Source organism: Bactrocera tryoni, chromosome 5 (genome assembly GCF_016617805.1).
Source record: "Bactrocera tryoni isolate S06 chromosome 5, CSIRO_BtryS06_freeze2, whole genome shotgun sequence".
In the NCBI taxonomy this organism is placed as follows: Eukaryota; Metazoa; Arthropoda; class Insecta; order Diptera; family Tephritidae; genus Bactrocera; species Bactrocera tryoni.
Window position 1 is genome coordinate 47,037,621 of NC_052503.1, and position 21,219 is coordinate 47,058,839.

The following is a 21,219-nucleotide window of genomic DNA, read 5'->3' on the forward strand; positions in this document are numbered from 1 at the left end:
CAAAGGCTAATAATTCAAAATCATAGAAGGGACGCTTTTATATGGCACGAATGCCGATTGAAATTTCTAAATTGCCCTCTATAGATCTATGAACCATCCGACTATGTTCTAAGTTTCCTTTCATAGTATGGGCTGTTATGCTCGCACAAGTAAGTTCTTTTGTTATTTGTTGAGCCATTGGTAAATTCTTTTCAAGTACATCTTTACTTAGTTAAATTTGCATATCGAAGGCAAAATATGTATGCCTAAGGAGTATAGTACAACAAGTGTAGCAGCGATTTGGTATGTGAAAGCTCGCCGTAATATCCTGCCAACGGAACTTGTTTTACCATTTTTCAAACGTGCAGAATTGTACATACCAGTACATATTGTATTTATACAAACACATATATATATATAAAATTATATATGTATGTACATAAGTTAGAACGTAAATGCACATTCGCTAAGGTAAGTTTCTTGCTGGTGAAGCGAAAATCATTACGCGCCAGCGGCTTCCGGCAACTTTGTAAGCTTGTAACGGTACAATTACACACACAATGGTATGCACAACTATTCACGCAAATACATGTACCCGCATGTATGTGTGTTAAAGTTTTTACTTTAGGAAATGTTCGCTGGTTTCAGAGCTTTCTCTTTAAACTGCCGCTCCACCCAGACGCCCTTTTTGGCTGGCAAATACATTTCAGTTCGCGTCTGCTGCATTTTTCACGCTTTTATTCAACCCGTTATTGTTTTCGTTTATTTTTTTTAGAATTTTTCTTTTTTTACCAAGCTTTGCACTTGCAATATCTGACAGTTAAATTGCAGGCGCGGCTGCATTTTTCCGCCTTTTAGTAATTTTACATGCACACACACCCGGCAGGAAATGCAATGCTATTGCTAAACGTTAAGGGCTGAAACTTACGGCAATTTTATACTGTGAACAAGCTATATTAAGTTTGCCAGGAAGTTTATACCATATAATATAAACATATGTAAATGATCAGCAATGACGAGTTGAGTCGATTTAGCCATGTCCAGCTCTCTGTCTGCCTGTATAAATGGGAACTAACATAGGTTTTGAATTTTTGAGATATCGATTTGAAATTTTGCATGCGTTCCTTTCTCCGTATTTCTCTCTAATAAGCTGCTCGTTTGTAGTAACTGCTGATTTTAAGAGAAATATTCGAGAAATTTGCCATGGGTTATTGTGTAAGGAAATGGTGCAAAATCTGAAGGAATTTTCTAGATCAGACAGTTATAACATATGTATAGCTGCTATACAAACTCAAAGATCGGAATGAAGTTCTTGTAAAGAATCTTTTCTAATTTGTGGTGCAACCGAAGTTAACGCTTTTTATTTTATTTTGGTTATACATATATTTAGCGGGAACCTTTCCAGTCTACTGTATATTAGAAAATATTTGTTAGAAATATGAGTGCCAGATGCCAAACAATCATGGTCATTTATTTGGTAACGTTTTCCAACACTTTGAAGTTTGGAATAAACTTGTTTTCATGTTCATTTTATGTTAACTGACTTAATGAAATGGTATACTGGATGTCTGTTATCGCAAAATAGATGATATTGACTGGCAATACAGATTTCAGACTTTAATATCTCCGTATTTTCTAGGATTTTGGACTTGCCCGGACCATTCAAGCTCATAACATAGATTTTGTATCAAACGGCTCGGGAAAGTCCTTATCGTATTTGAGAGCATTAGCCCTGTCGCCCAACTTGTTAAGCGGTATTTTACCCATTCCGCACGTGTTGTGGTCGATTGTAACGTTGCGCGGTAGGCAGGCAGCTTTCTCTCCTCTGCGACATGGAATTCCTCATAGCACCAGTTGCTCTTTTGCATTTTCCGAAAACCAATGGTTTCGATTGCAGTGTAAGTAAGGAGCTTGAATTGCTGTCCTACAGTTCCATTATACCCAGTAGCTGATGAGTGCTCTCAGAGAGCAGGAGTGCAAGCTTAGTAGAAAATTGTTCGGCTGTCTGTTGTGATTGCAGCTTCTCGACGTCGAACCTTCCTTGTGTTTGTTGACGTGCGTTTCTTGCTGCACAGAGGCGTGTGCGAATCTTGGCTGCAACAAGATAGTGGTCCGAGTCGATGTTAGGACCTTGGAGCGTACGCACATCTAAAACACTGGAGACGTATCTTCCGTTTATCACAACATGATCGATCAAGCTAGTGGCTTTTCGATCCGGAGGCACCCAGGTAGCTTAATGAATTTCCCTATGCTGGAATATAGTACTACAGATAACCATATTTCGGACCCCAGCGAAGTCAATCAGTTTCAATCCATTTGGGGGGATGTTTCATCATATATGCTGAATTTACCGACCGTTATGCCAAAGTTACCTTCTTTGCCCATCCTGGCGTTAAAGTTGCCAAGCACGATTTTGATATCGTGGCGGGGGCAGCTCTCATAGGTACGTTCCAAGCGCTCATAGAAGACATCTTTGAAATGTGGCAAGACGTTGATTCACCGTTGTGACTGCCAGGACTCGGCGACGGAGTCTTAACACGAATCCCACACCGAATTTGCGCTTCTCTATATGGTCACTGTAGTAAATGCCACAAGGACTTACTCGTCTCCATCCCTGTACCGTCTATTGCACTCCTTTGACGGCGGTGATGTCAGCTTGTACTCTTTCAAGGACATCAACCAGCTGGGCAGCGGCACCTTCCCAATTAAGGAACCGAACATCCCGAGTGCATGCCTTTAAATCGTAAATACTTTGCAGTGGTCGTCGTCACAAAGGTGTCTCCCTTCCGAGGCTGTTGCATCATTTTCATGGGGGGTGTTCTTTTACGTGGCGGGTCCCAAACCCAGCGCACAAACCTGGGGAGGCATGAATGATTCATCTAAATTGGTTGCTGTGGTTTTTGGATAGTGAGACCGTTACTGTCAATGGAGTTCGGTATAGATCTATGATAGCCAACTTTTTATGGTGGCAATTGGAAGAAGTTGGTCTTGACAACATCTGGTTCCAATAAAACGGGGCTACGTGCTACACAGCACGTGCAACAACCGAATTATTGCGAAAAAAGTTTGGAGATTCGATTATTTCGAAACACTGTGATATTGAATGGTCCCCAGGAAGTTGTGATTTAACACCAAAGAATGCTTTTTGTAGTGTTATTTGCAGTCATTGGTATTTAGTAATAAACCAGATTCTCTCAAGCTTTAGAAACCTACATTGAACGTGCTATTCATGACATACGCTTTGATTTAGTGGAAAAAGTTCTTGAAAATTAGGTAAGCATTCGTTGCTGTAAAAGAAGTGGTGGAGGCCATTTGAATGATGTTAAATTCAGTACTTCAGCAACGCATTTCCAAAGGGGATGTTTGTATACAAGCTATTGTGTGCAGTTACTCGTGAGCATTTATCGGTCATATTTCACACAAAGTTTCGCTTAAAGCAGCCACATGACATGTTTTTAACTTCGCTTTGTGTAAGTTGTGTACTTCTGTGCATATTTCTTATATGAGTGTCCAGTTCTAGTGATATGGAATTATATATATTATAAAGTTTTGGTTTGGGAAAAGAAGCGCAAGCTTTTATAGTGTGCTACATGCGTCTAGACGTCGTTGTCATGTCTCCAGGGAGGCTAAATAGTGTCATTAAGCACATAATACATATAAATGTTATAGAAGTGAATACAGAAAGCAAAAGTTCACTTTGATAGCGATAAATCGTAAGGGTCTATTTATTGCAGAGAATTAATAAGTTATTGTACTACAGTTTTGAGATTTTGCTACAGAGATTTGTAGTAAAATTTGTTCGGAGATTAGAATTTTGTCTTGGACAGTAATCCATGCTATATTTTATGCAGATATTTTGTGAAAAAATAGTTTCCTACTCAAGGACTTGAGTTTGATTGATCAGTTTGTGTTGCAGGTACATACATATGTACGAGTATGCCATAGTGGTCGACTCAGCACGTGACGTTTACCATTTACATATACAAGGTCTGTCACAAAAGAAACAGGACTGTTAAAAAACAAAAACAATAAAAAATTAATATTTTTCAAAAGTTATATCTTTTTATTCAAAGCAGTTTCCTTGTGCTTCGATACAGCGTTTAGCCCGGTCAATTAGCATTTCAAATGAGTGTTTAAGGTCATTTTTCGGAATGCTCTTGAGAATATCGGTCGTCGCCTTTTGGATAGCTGAAATATCCTGAAACCAGTGTCCTTTCATGGGCAAATGAAGTTTTCCAAATAGGTAAAAATCACAGGGTGCCAGATCAGGTGAGTAGGGTGAGTGATTAATGGTTAATATGGAGTTTTTGGTCAAAAAATTAGTGACAAGCGTCGACCGATGACACGGCGCATTATTGTGCAACAGGCGCCAGGACGCTGCCTCACGGTATTGTGGTCGAGCACGACGAATGCGTGACAAAAGAGGCTTCATAACACCAAGGTAAAACACAGCATTAATCGTTTGGCCAGGTGGGACGAACTATCGGTGTACAATACCCTCGGAATCGTAAAAACAAATCAGCATTGTCTTTATTTCTGACTTCTGAAGACGACCCGACTTTTGATCGTCACAGAGGTCCTCACGACCTTCTTGGAATCGCTTAAACCACATGCACATTACTACGGGATAGGCACTGATCACCATAAACTTTTTCATCATTTGAAATGTTTCAGTAAACGTTTTCTCAAGTTTAAAACAAAATTTAATATTTGCTCTTTGTTCAAAATGCATTTTACGACCGATGACCAAAAGCTGCTGTCACTTTTTGATCGATAACATCGATTGTAGTCATCCAATTGTCTTAAATTTTTTACGAAATGTCAACAAGAGATCAAACTTTTTATTTCATATACCCACCAATAGGTGGCGCCACCAGAAACAGTTACATTTAAAAAGTTCTGTTTCTTTTGTATATAAGTATGTACTATGTACATACATCGAGTCTCTGACTTTTCCTTCTGGATGTTACAAACTTCGTGGAAAACCTGTTCAGGGTATCAAAAAGAAGCGAAATCGATCATATCTGCTGCAATCTCTATAAATTTTTTCGATTATTATATTATAATTTCGAAACAGATGTAATATCCAGCAAAGAAAAGTTTAAAAGCTCAGCAGAGTTTTAAAAGATGGCAGTTTTATAATGAAGAAATTTGCTATATTTTGAAGTTTTTGTACAAATAAGGGAAGAAGATGCTGTGTCAGTTCGTGTAGCATAACAATGGTTGTCTCTAGCGGAAAATGGCAAAAAGTGGTCGACCAAAATGGTACATATTTGTTTAATTATTTATTAGTATAAATATAAAAAAAAATAAGTTGAAATTTGAGTAGAAATACGAAAAGACTTTTTCGACTACCAAATATTATGCATAGCCTTGGCACTCTCTCCAATCTCCAATTATAAAAATAAAATTTGAACATTTGATCGGCTTGAGAATTGACCGTAAAAAGACTAGAATAATCGAGTTAACTCTTTTTAAAAAAATATGTTAACAAATTGAATACTCCTGATGTATGAGCCTCTCATGCACGATCCGGCAGATATTCATTGGATTTCACAACAAGGCAAATGTGAATAAAAAATTCTGTAAATATTTCCAAGTAAGAGGAGGCAAAACATACGCTTATGTGAATGTTGTAAGTGATGCCGTACTATTTCCTAGTAAGAAAAAAAAGCAGAAAACACAATTTTTTGAATGCATAACCCATGCATCCTGAACGACACAATACCGCGCCACACGCATTTACATAAATTGTTGTTGGTCTATGCCTAAGGTGGGGAAAAAAATAAAGTTATTCCACGACCACGTCATTTTTGTTTTTATAACAAAGCAAAACTACTGAACCAAACACGTACATACATATATGTAGAAGGTTTGATGCCAGTGCACCGGCGCGTATGAGTGATTTATGCCGACTACGCTCATTCATTCGCAGCTGAATGTTCATCATACGCCCTGGCATGTACACCGGTGTTAGCGACGGCTCATTATTTTTAATTTAATATACGGAGTTTTAGTGCGCTCACGCAAAAATACAAAGTTAACGGAGAGTTTACAAAAATTAATTTTTTTTAATTTTTTTGACGTTGATAAATTTAAATTCCATTGCGTGAGATTTCTGAATGATTTTTAATATGTATATCTTAATAAAAATTTGTTTTTAGGTAAAATAGTTTTTTCGACATCTACCTTTCGCTTCTAATTTCTTTAGACTATATAAGCTATGTATATCAGTGTGACGCATGAAAAATTAGGCGATTTTCGTGAATTTTTTTAAAAGAAAGTACTAGATTGAATGTTTCGACGTTCTATGGACGTAATAAAGTATATTTTTAGCTATATTAAAATTTTTTTTTTTACAAAAATATTGAAAAATAACGGAGTTATGTGCTGTCTGCGGAAGTGCCGAAAAAAAAGTGCCTCAACTGCTGGCATGATTCCGGTCGAATGAGAAGCTGAAACAAAAAAATTCAAAATGTTTATTAAACTCAAATATATTTTCTATACAATGAACTACGATCTTTGAAAAATATTCAAAATTAAGAAAATGGCGTAATTTTGAAAAAAAAAAATCAGTTTGTTTTACGAAGAAAATGGTCGTTTTTGTAATGCCAAATTGACAATTTTCAACCAATCAAAAAGATCGTAGTCCATTGTACAGCAAATATATTCAACTATACCCAGTTTTAATTTGAAGTCGATCGGTCAATTTCTCGTTGAGTCATGATGTCGGCAATTTTGAAAAATGTCGTTTCGAGAAAAACGCGTTTAAAGTTTCACTTATATGTATATGTTTGCACCTCTGAGCGGTCGCTGTTTAGAACGCTGCCATTCAAAAACTATTCAATATACGACCTTGCCGATTTCACATAATATTTTTGAATAATATAAACTATCGAAAAGGCAAAAAAAAATTTTTTTTTGAAAGTGTCACACTGGTATAGTCCCTTAGGGTTAACACTAGTGTGTCCGCTTAAAAGCGGTGATTTTTGGGATTTTTTGTAAAGAAACCTGCCGCAAGAAATGTTTTACAATTTTGAGCAAGAACACATTTATACGCGAAAAAAATTATAAATTTTTACGGCGTTATTAATTTTTAACGAAATCATAAAAAAACATCCTAAACTGCTGAAGTGATTGTGGTCTTCACCGTGTTGGAAAACAAAGAACATTCCATAGCTCTTTGCTAGTGTTTCTTTGCACCACACTAGTAATTCACTAGTCCTCTTACACTCGGAGCAAAGAAGATTTAGCAGTTTCCATGGGCTTTACAAAGTCATAGAGGGATTATGACCAGGTAACCAAAGAAGTTTAATCAGTTAAAAGCTTGATGAAAATGATATTAATGCGAAATACTCTATCACTATAATTTAATGCAGAGCTAGTGAGCTCAAGAAAATTATTGCCGCTTTTTTATCGGTGCCAATTTTCACCTCTCTGAAAGAGGATGAACTTGAGAGTATCTACCTGCGACCAGCCATTTGTTCTAAAAAAGTACTGTCATCGGCTGATAGAGTGAAGAACAAGTTTATGAAGAGCTTTTGTAAGAACATTTCCTCTTAACCAATAACCGTTTTGATAGCAATAACAAAGCTACTTTTCAAATTTTGAGCCATACTCTCGAAATAATGTTAAAATCCATAAAATGATTACATTACAGAAATTAAAAATTTACTGAGAATTAAGCAAATATTTTTAATAGTGCTAAAATGAATTTCAAATCTGTTCATTCGGTAGTATCCCTTTCTTAAATTCTATTTCCACCACTTAAAATTGTTATTTATAATAAACACCTTCTAAGTCTAGAATTGCTCATCCTCCTCAGTTTTATTGCCATGCTAATTAGCTCTCAATATCTTCCTCAATGCTAATCCCAAACTATTTGTTCAATATGAACTATGTGGCGCTATTGCGAATAGCTAACAGTATCATAGCACAGCTCTCATATGTAAGGAATATATTTATTTTGCAGCATGTGCAAACAATCATGCAATCTAAGCCTTTCCATTAGAGTACACTCAGCAAATAATAATAAATATGCTTGTAAAATTCGAAATTCGAAACAGAATTTTGATTCAAACAGACTGTTATAAAACAACAACACCATTAACTTCGGCTGCACCGCAGCTATAATACCAGGCGCATTTTTTATAACATAAAAGAGTATAAAAAGATCTTTGATCTAATTTTGATCAGTGGTTTGAAAAGCTATAAGCTGTAAGCTTTTAAAATTATAAGCTTTAGTGATCCGACCTGAATAATACGGATATGACCGAAGATTGCGGCGAGAAATGGGCCCCTGCGCTTATTAAAATTCGGCTCGAAAACCTTGGATTTTATTGGAACTTCTCATCATATAGCGAAGCGATGGCGCTTGGGAAGGTCAAGCCGTTTCAGTTCTTGCACAAGCTGTATTTTGTATGCTTTCAACGCCGCCGAATCGACCCTACACTATCTTCGTGTACACTCTCAGCTACGGCTGCTATATTTTCTTTACTGCGTGCTGGACATGATCTATTCGGTCGTATATTATCCAATAATGAATGCTGGGTCTTAAGATGGGTGATGGTGTTGCGAATAGTGGGCGAAGCAGCGAAACACATTCTTTATAGAATATGAATTTACGTAATAATTTTGAACGTTTTGTAAGCGCTGTTCAAGCGTAAGTCTTTCCATGATGAAATGCCAAGCAATGCTGAACACAAATAACCAGGGGTGTTGTGGAATTTGATAGTTCTCCGAATAAGAATTGAAGCCGATAAAAAAGTAGCACGTGTCAAGAATTCCAATATTATTGGTTTGATATCCGAAACAGAATTTGTATCGGTTTTGTTACACGGTGAAAAAAATGTAAGCTTAAAATTATATTTATTTTATTATTACGAATTAATTAACTTTATTTTTATAGGGGAAACTTAAGAACAGAACACAAAATACCATAATATTCTAATTTGTGGAAAAAAGACATCATAAGAGGATTTGCAAAACGCAATAAACCGCTTATAGATTCATTATGGCAGGAATTAACGAAATCCCTTAATGCTGTAGGCCCTCCACATAAAGATGCCACCGGGTGGAAAAAGGTAAATAAATAAATTTCAGTGAAAATTAAATTGCAATCAAAACCAACTTATTTTTTTTAGATTATAACTGAGTAGAAAAGCGAAATTAAGAGAAAATTAGCTCACAAAAAACTGCCAAAATGATACAAAAATCACGTCCTAATCCCCGTTGGTAAGCCACCTCAGCTAAAAAACGCAGTGCTGCTGCCAATTGAATTGCAGGTGGAATCGTCGAGGGCTGCAAATGTGGTTCTGTGATATTTAATACCATAAGAAAAGCGTCTTTATTCAGTCGATAATGTGATTCTCTTAATATTTTCCTTTTAATTGTTTCGTTTTTTTGTTTTCTCTAATAAAAGGAAAGTTAAAGTTGCCAAACTCATTGTAAATTTTATTAGAATTGCTTTCACAAGATTTGTCACATTAGTAAACATCTGGTTCGAATATTGGTTTTGCGTATGTTCGAAAATACAAAAATCCAAACAGAGTCTGTGTCACTATTGAAAGTCAGAATTGGTTTGCAATTCTGACAGCTAAGCTAATCTGTCTTGGTTTCCACAACACGCCTGAATAAGGTAGCTTGACACGACTCACGTGTGATCTGTTCAAAAATCAATAGCCTCCAAGTACCTCTACTTGGATCACCCGTTGTATATAACAAGACAAATGTATATATATTATACACTATATGTACATAATCCGTCGTTCCTTTTTGGTTATTACAAACGTTTGAAAACTTAAGATGGTATAAAAACTATTCAGAATTGTTGGCAGTATTTAATAAGGTTTCCATAATTTAGTTACACTTTGTAGTTAGAATAGCCCGATTTAGGCCAAATATGCATATGTTTTTTTCGATGATTTCTTGTCAAAATTTTATAAAATTACTTTCATTGAAACCATAGGCCTTATTTGCCCAAAACTGATACAGTCGACTTTCACATGCCCCACTTGAAGCGAACTTTTCACCAGCAAATTTTGTAGGCTGTAGGCCGAAATGGGTTGGTGCTAGATCCGGACTATAACAAAGAAGAAGTTTCCAGAGCTGGGACAAGCACATATTTTTTAGTATAAAATCTAACTAAATCGCACTTATACAACGTGAGATACACACAGACATTAAAGTTAGGTACAAGGTGCGTTCCAAAGTAAACAGGACTTTTTGAATATAGCGCCCCCTGGTGGCGCCATCTATATGTCGACTGGTGTCTGAATCTGCTATCTTTATCGATTGTCCAGTGAGAATTTCGTGACATTTCATGGATTGTAAACGAAGTTATTGCGTTGTAAGTGTCAGTACTTGTGTGTTATCGGGTGTTGTCGTTGCGAAAATGAGCTTCGAACAACGAGCCAACATTAAATTTTGTTTTAAAATTTGCTAAAAAAAATCAAAATTCGTGATTACCGGAAATTTCATCGAAATTGTGCGTGAATTTATCAAAAATCAGCCGAAATCACGGTTTGTTCCGCACAAATTGATTGACGACCAAAAATTGCTCGGAATCTAACATTCGAAGGACATCATTGTGACCGATTATTTGACCAAACATCACATTTTAACCATTAACCACTCCTCGTATTCACCTGATATGGCACCGTGCGACTTCTTCTTCTTCGGAAAAATGCATTTACCCGGGAAAGGAAAGCGTTATGCAGAGGTAGAGGCCATTCAAAAGGCTTGCACCGGCATACTGGCGGCCATACCGGCCAACGAGCTACAACACTCCTTTGACATGCTTTTGGACCGTGCAAAAAGCTGTATTGAAGCAGAGAGAGTATATTTTGGATAAAATAAATTGATTTTGCCAAAAAAAAGCATTTGTTATGTTTTTTTAAGTCCTGTTTACTTTGAAACGCATCTTGTATTAGTAATGGATTTGTTTTTATTGTACACAATATAACTTACAAAATTTTTGAGTGAAGTAGAGTTGTTAGGTAGATAATGTCCCCTTAGCCAAGAATGACTAGAACAAAAGGTATTCATAATCTCTTCAATAGTTTCCTTCCTTCACGGTATTCACAAATTAACGTAAGCCTCAGTGAATCCTATTTTTCAAACTACTGAAACCCAAAGTTCAACTAAGCAGGAATAAGGCCGTTGATTTGAAAGGGGTTATAGGAACACTGTATTGAGTTAAAATAATCTAGCTCCAGCCAAATCGTTGATAGCGTAAGTTTATGATATTTGGGTAAATATACATACATATCTGTATCTTTAGTGGGCGCAAAGTCTGCTTACAACTGAAGTGATTACGCAGCCAAACATGAGTTCAATTTTTTATGTAAGATATTCGAAAAACGGTTTGTGAGATCAAAGTTTTGCCTTGAGCCCTGAAGCATTGAAGATGACAAAGAGCGCATAGCGACGTAGTTAAGTGGTTAAGAGTTAAGTCCATTACCCGATTTTCATCCAAAGTTTTCGGAGTTATAATTTCTAATATGTGTAAAAGCATAAATCATGTCCGTTCGTCTGTATAAGGCTAAATAGATTCCCAGTTTTTGAGATATCGATCTACTTGACATTATAACCTTGATAGATTTGAACTTTTATGTACACCACTATAAGACACTCTCGAAGCAATTTCACTTCTTTTCAAAGGTGACCTTCAAAAATCGCCTACCTTTCAAATGCTTTATACAAATCAGATTTTTTTTTAATTCCTCTAAAATCTAGACGCAACACCGTCCCACTATTCAATTACTGCTCTTCCTTAATAAATATTTAATATGCGTCAGCAGCGTCAAACAATACCAGGAATTGAAGGAAGAAGAGGGAAAAAATGTAATGCGTACAATTTATTTTATTTCCTTCAACTACGCAACATCAACATTCACTTATGACGGTAATCACTTCCGTACAGCTTGAATTAGCGAAAACGGCGAGGTATTTATTTTTATAACTGTTTATATTTTCAATGCAGGATACAAACAGAGTCGCACTACAAATACAGGTATGAGCTTAGAAACAGCAATATTTAGGTGAATCTAACGGCAATGAAATATTTGTTTAGTCAATATTGACATAGCGAGCGGAAAGGTGACTGCTGGCTGGTTTAACCGTTATTGTTGCTATATGAGAAATAGCAGTACAGTTACTATGCACATATTTGTTGGCATTAGAGGGAGCGACTGTTGCGTGGGATATTTATGCGTTGGCTAAGTGCAGTTGCAACCATAAAGTTTGTGGAACTATGGCAATGGTGAATGGGAAATTTAGTATATGTGGCTGTGTATATATAAGTTGGTAGTAATATGCGAAAATATAATAAAGTTCTTGTTGACAATTTACAATAAGGTAGGTATTCAAGATAATGAATAAAAATTTGTTGATATGTACTATTTTTATTCACTATAAAATATTTGTGGTTTTTGGAGGATGTTGATATGTACGTCCTTTGGCTTTAATAAGACGGCGCGACACGAAAATATCAATTTATTGAAGGAAACCTTTTGAGATTTAGAGTGATTTAACACCGCTGGACTTTTTTTGTGTGATGAATTTACGACTTGGAAAAGAATATTCGGCTTCTATTGCTGACATACGGTCCCAAATACAGGAAAAAGTGGTCGGAAATTGTGCCTCTCGGCTGAAATTTATTCGAGCCAGCTAAAGAGGGTATACCACAGCGGAACAAGGTTAGTCAAATATATATCCGTCTGTCTGCCTACATAATTGTAATTAAATTCCCCGGGTGAATGATATTTCAAAACAAGTAAGGACGCGCTAAGTTCGGGTGTCACCGAACATTTTATACTCTCGCATGATAAAGTGATAATCGAGATTTCATTATACGTCGTTTACATATTTTTGAAATACCGTATTTGTGTAAAGTTTTATTCCGCTATCATCATTGGTTCCTAATGCTTATACTCGTATTATACAGAAAAGGCATCAGATGGAATTCAAAATAGCGTTATATTGGAAGAAGGCGTGGTTGTGAACCGATTTCACCCATATTTCGTACGTGTCATCAGGGTGTTAAGAAAATATTATAAACCGAATTTCATTGAAATCGAGGGAGTAGTTCCTGAGATATGGTTTTTGGTCCATAAGTGGGCGACGCCACGCCCATTTTCAATATTTGAAAAAAGCCTGGGAAGCTGCCTTCTGCCATTTCTTCCGTAAAATTTAGTGTTTCTGACGTTTTTTATTAGTCGGTTAACGCACTTTTAGTGATTTTCAACATAACCTTTGTATGGGAGGTGGACGAGGTTATTATCCGATTTCTTCCATTTTTGAACTGTATATGTAAATGCCTAAAGGAAACGAATCTATAGAATTTGGTTGACATAGCTATAATAGTTTCCGAGATATGCACAAAAAACTTAGTAGGGGGCGGGGCCACGCCCACTTTTCCAAAAACATTGCGACCAAATATGCCCCTCTCTAATGCGATCCTTTGTGCCAAATTTCACTTTAATATCTTTATTTATGGCTTAGTTATGACACTTTATAAGTTTTCGGTTTTCGCCATTTTGTGGGCGTGGCAGTGGGCCGATTTTGCCCATCGAATTTAACCTTCTTATGGAATCAAGAAATACGTGTACCAAGTTTCATCATTATATCTCAATTTTTACTCACAGCTTGCACGGACGGACAGAAGGACGGACGGACAGACAGACATCCGGATTTCAACTCTACTCGTCACCCTGATCACTTTGGTATATATAACCCTATATCTGACTCTTTTAGTTTTAGGACTTACAAACAACCGTTATGTGAACAAAACTATAATACTCTCCTTAGCAACTTTGTTGCGAGAGTATAAAAATGTATTTAGCTAGCTTAGCAAGACTGTTAGACTTACTTTGTCAAATATGAGCGCGATCTGCCAACCAGTTGCTTAAGTCGGTACAGCTCAATAGTGCGTTCCGATTTTTATAATGGATAAAAATACAAACAAAGAATTTGTCTCAAATTTTGTATTTCTAAACAAATTTCGTGTGAGGAATCATTGCGAATATCGGAAAAGGATTACAGTGATACAGTTTTATTAAAAGCACAAGCCTACGAGTCGTACAAAGTCTTCAAAGTCAGTCGAAAGATCGTTGAAGACACGACTCGTTCTGGACAGCCTTCGACCGGTTTAACTGATCAAAATATTAAAAGAAGTGAAGGATATGATGCTTGAATAACGTCAGGCAACTGTTAAAGAGATGCCAAGAGAGCCCAAAATCATTCGAGAGTCCGTTTCAAGATAGTTTGATATGCAAATAAGTTAACAATCAACGGAATAGAGAAAAAAAAGAGCCGAAACCAAAAAAACAACGCCAAAACGCCTCAAAAATCAACGTGAGGTTTATGGTTTTTTCGATATTCGTGGTTAGGTGTATCATGATTTTTTTCCGGTGGGGAAGATGATCAATAAGGACTTCTATTTGCTCATATTGAGGCGTTTTCGTGAGAACACGGCCGGAATTGTGGCAGAACAATTCATAAATTTTACACGATGATAATGCACCGTTGCATCGAGCCACGATTGTGACCGAATTTAAAGCCAAAAACGCAATGAATACCATCGATCAACCACGGTATTCACCAGATTAGGCTCCGTGTGATATTTTCTTGTTCCCCAAACTGAAATTGCTGCTCCGTGGAACCCGTTTTCAGTCGTTCGAAGAGATAAAACGAAATTCGAAAAATATGAAAAATGTCTGGAGAACTGGAACAATTGTTGACATGAGTGTATTACATCAGGATTACTTTGAAGGCGACAAAATAAATATTGATGAATAATTAAATATTTTGCAAAATTTCTGAGTACTTTTTTGTCACAATGTATTCTGCACGCTTATCGAAAATATTGGGATCGGAAGGCTAAATTATTTGAAATTATAGGTTTGATTGAAAATTAAGATACTTTGAGACGATTTGATATACAAGTTCCTTGGCAATGTTATTCGAAAATACGTCAAAAGTTATGTTTTGATGGATGAAAGTGTCAAATGTGTTCTATTGATGTTCAAAATTGGATGTACATCAGAGACCTAGGTTTGATGTACATACAATGGAATAAGAATATGAAGCTAACTCAGTAAGCCCAAGCATTATTTTGTTATCCTCACAGTGAACTTGAATTAGAACTCAGCCACCATGATGAAAGGCTTACGATACTATGTAAGTAATGGTAAACAATCTCTTCCAGATAACCCCATTTGAATACTAGCTTATATGATTTCCATCACCTAAAATATCGAAACTAAAATTTGAAACAAGCAATGCTTATATATACAAGTATGTATGAGATATCATAATAAACCGTTATGGCTGTAGATACTTAAATATTCCGATTTATAATCCTACATATGTAGCTTTTTGCCCAGAATTGATGAAATAAATTTCCTTTAACCGTAATAAAATAATTGTCGTCTCTCACTAACTTTCGCAAGTAATTTACAAAAATTTTAAGGTTATCTAAAGTTCGTCCGTTAGCTCTCTCTTACAAATATTTGTTAGAACAGTGTATATTAAGTTTGCCTAGAAGTTTGTAATATACAGAAGGAAACGTTGGAGATTCTGTAAAGTATATATATCAGAGCGAGCGCGATCTTTTTTCTATAAAATCGCGTACGCGGCAAATGTTAAACGGATCATTCTGAACAACTTTGACCAGGAGAATATGGGTCTAAAACAGATTTCGATCCAGTGAAGTCTAAAAACTCTGAAAAATCGATTGTATTAGAATATCAAATTGCATCTATGTATTTAACAAATTTCGCTAGCATATCTCAAAAAATTGCGAACAAATTTTTATGATCCCTAAAAACGAGGTGCGTCGAGGTATACAAATTGATCGATCAAAATGCAGCTTTTGTATGGGAAACTTCTATTCGCAGAGATATCTTCACGAAATTTGGTATAGATTGTTTTTAGAGGCAAGTGTACAATCTCCGAAGAAATTGTTGTTGAAAGATAAAAATCAAGATAAAAATCTTTATAATTGCAATTGTGAAGGATATTATTACTGCTTCCATGGCGCCGAAATTAACTTTTTTTTCGTTGTAATTGTTTTTGCTTTATTTGTGTTTTTTGGCTTAATAATCTGGGAGCCATCTTAACTAGTTATGTGTAAAAATCATTAATCTTACTTTCAGACATTAAAACTTTTGTATTTTAGAGTGCAGAAAGATTTTAGTGGAAGAACGATAGTAGTTCTCCAAGCCGCTGCAATTGTATACGGTACACATACATTGTAGGAAGTCTAATAAAGCTAAAGGATGAATAAAAGGTACTGCTTTAATTAAGGAATTACATGGGTTTTCGGGTTTTAAAAAATTTAATTTTTTTATCGCCTTATTAATTCTACAGCACCTCTAGAATATTGTCCTAAATTTTCAAGTTGATCCGAGTAATAGTTTCGGAGATGGAGAACTTGTTCGCTCAAAACGCATTTTTTCTCGAAACTGTGTTTTAGAAGTCGATTGGCAAGATTTTTCGAGAACTATTTAAAAAAAATGTCACGAAATTTTCATTTCTTTGTAAAAATGTCTGCCATAAATTCAATTTTCAGTTTGTTTGTCCTTCGCCCAAGTTCTAAGTTAAGATTTTAACTAAAATACATATTTTTTAACTTTAGAAGATCCTATAGATGGAGTTATACTGCCAACGCGAGCGCATTTCTTTTTTCGAGGATTCACCGGAAAGGGGGTCGCAATGGCCGAGTTTAAAATATTTTTTTTTTCGAAAAATATCAAAATTTCTTTGTTAATTGTGTTTGTTTGTAACAATTAAAAATTCTAATAAATTAATATATTTTGTTGTTATGAGAAAAAAATTGTTGAAAAAAGACTATTTTTACCCGAGGAAACCCATATAATCTCTTTACTTATATTACTTTTTAGTTGTTTGGAAAACTTATTTTAGTTTTTATAAAATATTATTAATTATATTTCAGTATCACATTTTTATATAATATTTGAAAAAGAAATATTTTTTTTTTATATTTCTTTAAGGATAAATCCCACTTAGTGCCTTCTACATGTTCCATCAAGTAATTTACTTTGTTTTTTCAGCAGATCTAGTGATGCAACGCGAAAGTGAAATTATAAGAGTGTTGCAACTTTATATACATTAACACGGTGATATCACGTAACACATATGTACATATGTGTATATGTGTACATATGTACATATATGTATATACAAACGAATATGTATATAAGCATCTAAGTAAACAATTTGCCTCAACACTGCACAACTTTGTATGACTTTTCACAGCTTCTTTTCATAAGCAAAAAGTCGATTTGCTCAAAATGAGATAATCTTAATATTTATTCTAAACTTTTTAATCACCAAAAACCACTTTCACTAATTGCAGATGCAGAGCGAAAGATACAATTCGTTTTTTATGTCATTTGCAATGTATTTTTCTCTCCTTTACTTTTTCTTCGCTCATATGTTGTACGTTTTAGCTTCGGATATTCAATATGCAATATGCATTGTGTCTACATAACTGTGTGTATATACAAGTATGTATGTGTGCGTATGTCAAATTTTGCATTTTCATAAGCGGATGCTTCGTACGCTGCTCATTTTGCCTAGCGTGCGATTCCCACAGCTGCTTTCATCTTTCGTCCTTCGCTTGCACTTCACAACACACCGACACATGCACAGATGTATATGTATGTGTATGTGTGTGCATCACTGTAATCACAACACCAACACAAACAAGTAATTTATATATTTTTTTTACGTTTCTCTACTCTACTCCTTTTGCGCTGCTTCTTCATTTAATTAATGCTTTTCATTTAGTTAAAATATTTAATTTAATTATTTATTTACATTCTTTTCTTGTGTTGCTTTTCTTTTCCAATCGAGATTTTCACACTTTGAACTTATCCCAGCAATTTGTCTCACATTAAATTCAATAAAAAAATATAATTTTCTTTGACTTGAAGCTGGCTGGCAAAAAATGTTGTATACATTTTACAAGAGCAACGCAGAGACTAGCCGAAAATGTTGTGCATTGCCAACGACGATAACGACGACGTCGACGAGCCAAACAGCTCCCACGAACGCAATCAACGAGCGCGCATACGAGCCAATTTGCAGCGACGACGAGCTAACCGCTTGTATGGAGCAGACACAGAAGCAGTGGAGAAAACTGAGGTGATTTTTGGCTTTGCTGCGATTTTGATTGTTGTTGTGGTGGCTGTGAGCACTGCTAAAGCGTTAAGTTGTGCGCACAGTGGGCCATTTTTGTGTGATGCAGTGCACTTTGATATACAAAGTAAAAAAAAAAAAGAAATTGATACAGACGTGAATATAATTTTTGTATGCCATTATACATAGGGAGGTAGAAATATTAATTTTAGGTTAGGCTTCCTTCTGCTTATTATCAATTGTGCCTTGAAAAAACTTCTGACAAAGTACACTGCTCGTTTGTTGTTAAGCCATCTCTCCAATAACGTAAAAAGCTACGAAAATCTACAAGCGGAAGCATTTTTCTCATAACAGGTATTTGTTCGATTGGTTATTGCTTGCCGATGGAAAGCCTTGAGAAGACATATTTCTTCGAATGCTAAAATGAGCGGAATGTCAATTATAATTTGTTGTCAAAAAGGTCTTGCGGTATTTTTATTGAATTTTTTTTTTTATTGAAATTGAAATGAATTTTTGATGACTCATGTCCAGCTCTTGACCGACGCTATGGCTGCTACTATGCCGGTCTCTTTCGACCAGTTCAGCGATTTAATCTCAATTTTCGACCTTCCGGAGCGTGGCGCATCTTCGACTACCTCTACACCAGAACGAAAACGTTGAAACCATCGTTGTGCGGTGGAAATGGAAACTGTATCGGGTCCATAAACTGCACAAATTTTATTGGCGGCTTGAGATGCATTTTTGCCTTTATCGTAGTAGTACTGTAAAGTATGCAGTATTTTCTCTTTATTTTGCTCCATGTTTGCGACGCTATAACTCACGAACGACTTAAAAGAAACGACAATAAATCAAACACCTGGTAGCGCGTGAGATGCGCTTTCCAAAAAGGTATAGCATGACCCGATGCGACGAATAAAACTAGAACTATGCGCTTTCAGCGCCAACTAGCGAAAATACCGCAAGACTTTTTTGACAACCAATACTACCGAAAATGGTCGAATTATAAAATTTTGGTTTGAAATTTCGAGATTTTTTTTGACATTTTTTATAGTGACCAAAAAGATGTTAAAAACGAAGGGATCACAAATGGAACTCACAGATTTTTATCAAGTTTGTATTACTTAATTAACAGTGACCTTAAGTTCTCCCAGCTGATTAAATGTTTTGCGATGATATGTGCTTCCCAAGGGCTTGTATGTGTATTCTTCTGTGTTTTAAGAAAATAACATATCCTAATAAAGATCATCCTTTAAACATTTCTACTATTAGACTATCCAAAATGACAATATTTCAAATGGTTGGTAAAGCCTATTACAGCCATGCGAGCTGGATAAAAGAAACTTATAATTTTCGCGGTTTTTGAAGCCACGAAAGATTGGGATTTTTTTTATTTTCGGTGCTAATTTTACCTACTTAAGTCCAGAGAATTCTATTATTTGATAAGAGACTTTATTATCGATCAAGACTCTAATATCGATCAAGAGATTTGCGTGCTACCTGGTCATAGTTTATCTCCAGATTTTTGAGTTTTGTTGACTATTTTTTCTCTATATCTGGATATCGAAGAAAGTAATTTGAGAAATTAATTATTCAAATACATTCTGGCTCTGACAATATTCTTAGACCGAAATGAGAAAATAATCAGTATGGCAAAATCTTATTTGGGATAAGCTGTTACCTAATTAGAGCTTGTAAAACTTTTGTTCTCTTTCATGGTATTTTAATTCAACAAAAGTTATGTTAGGTTAATATGGTAGGCCAATGAGCCACGCATAGGTCGGTCTTGGTCCTTTGCGATACCAGATTAAGTTCAGTTACTAGATCCATGAGGAGAAGTCATGCTTTGGGATGCCTGAGCGAATTTTAACAGACTCTGTGACCTCACTATCGACACCTCACACAAAAAATAGTCCCTGGTTGACAAGATGGTCGAGTATTGTATTTCATTGTACTGACCTTCTTCGATAAACAGAGAGCTCTATAAGTTGAATGCAATTATCGTATGCCTGACTAAGTCTCTAGTATTACGACGTGACAACAGGAGTCTGGGCCATATTTAATGAAGTGATGGTCATATCCGCCTCCATACTTGCACTGTCAAGAATGTGAGTCGTCCTTCAATATACAAATAAGTTCTACAAAAGTCGACTTTTAGTTCAGTGAACTTTAATATTAAGTTTTTCATTAAAGGAGTGCACCCTCCGTCGTTATATCTGTGAATTAGAAGTATGATGTGGTGTACTAGGAAGCGAATAGAGGAATGTATTGAAGGCTATGCGGAAAAATACTAAACCGACTGTCTCGAGGAGTGGAAAAAGCGTTGGAAAGAAATTGTCGGATGAGGATTACTTTTAAGTGGGAAGAATAAATAGAGAATCTACATTTTATAAACAAATTCACCTTCCCAAGTGACATCGCTTCGCTCTATGGGCTCTTGAAAAGTTCCAAAAAGATCCACGTTTTCGAGACAAATTGACAATTTCACGCATGTCATTCGCCAGTTACCAGTCAAAATGCTCGAACGAGTCACCGAAAATTGGACTCAACGGTAGTAAATGTAAACAACTATTGCCCATTAAATTTGAAGTTTCTTTGTTATTTCTTTAAAAAAGTAAAAGCAACCTCGAAACAGATAACCATTTATAAACAAATCCACCTTACTTTTTGATAACAAAGTTGTCTAATTCTGACTAGTGTTAGTTGAAATAATGATAAGATGAGAAATAGCCCCACTGTCTGAGAGGTGCGCACCTAACAGGTCTCTCAGTTTAGGTGCGTTGTCATAGTTGTTGTTGGCGTTGCTTATTTTGTTGTCATTGAGCTGTTTTTCGCATGAAAATACTGGGAAAACTACCAGTATTCGTGAGAGGAGAGCGCATAATTTTGTTGTAAGCTTTTGTTTGTTTTTGTCTGTGTTTGCTTGGCTGGTTGGTGGGTGGTTGTTTGACTTCTTATTTTGCTTGATGATTTGGACATGTTTTTTTGCTTTTCCAGCTTTAGTCTTCAGCGCGGAATTACAAAAATTATTTGGTTGCTTTTTGCCGGCATTGTCTCGTCATTGTTCGTGTGCGTTTA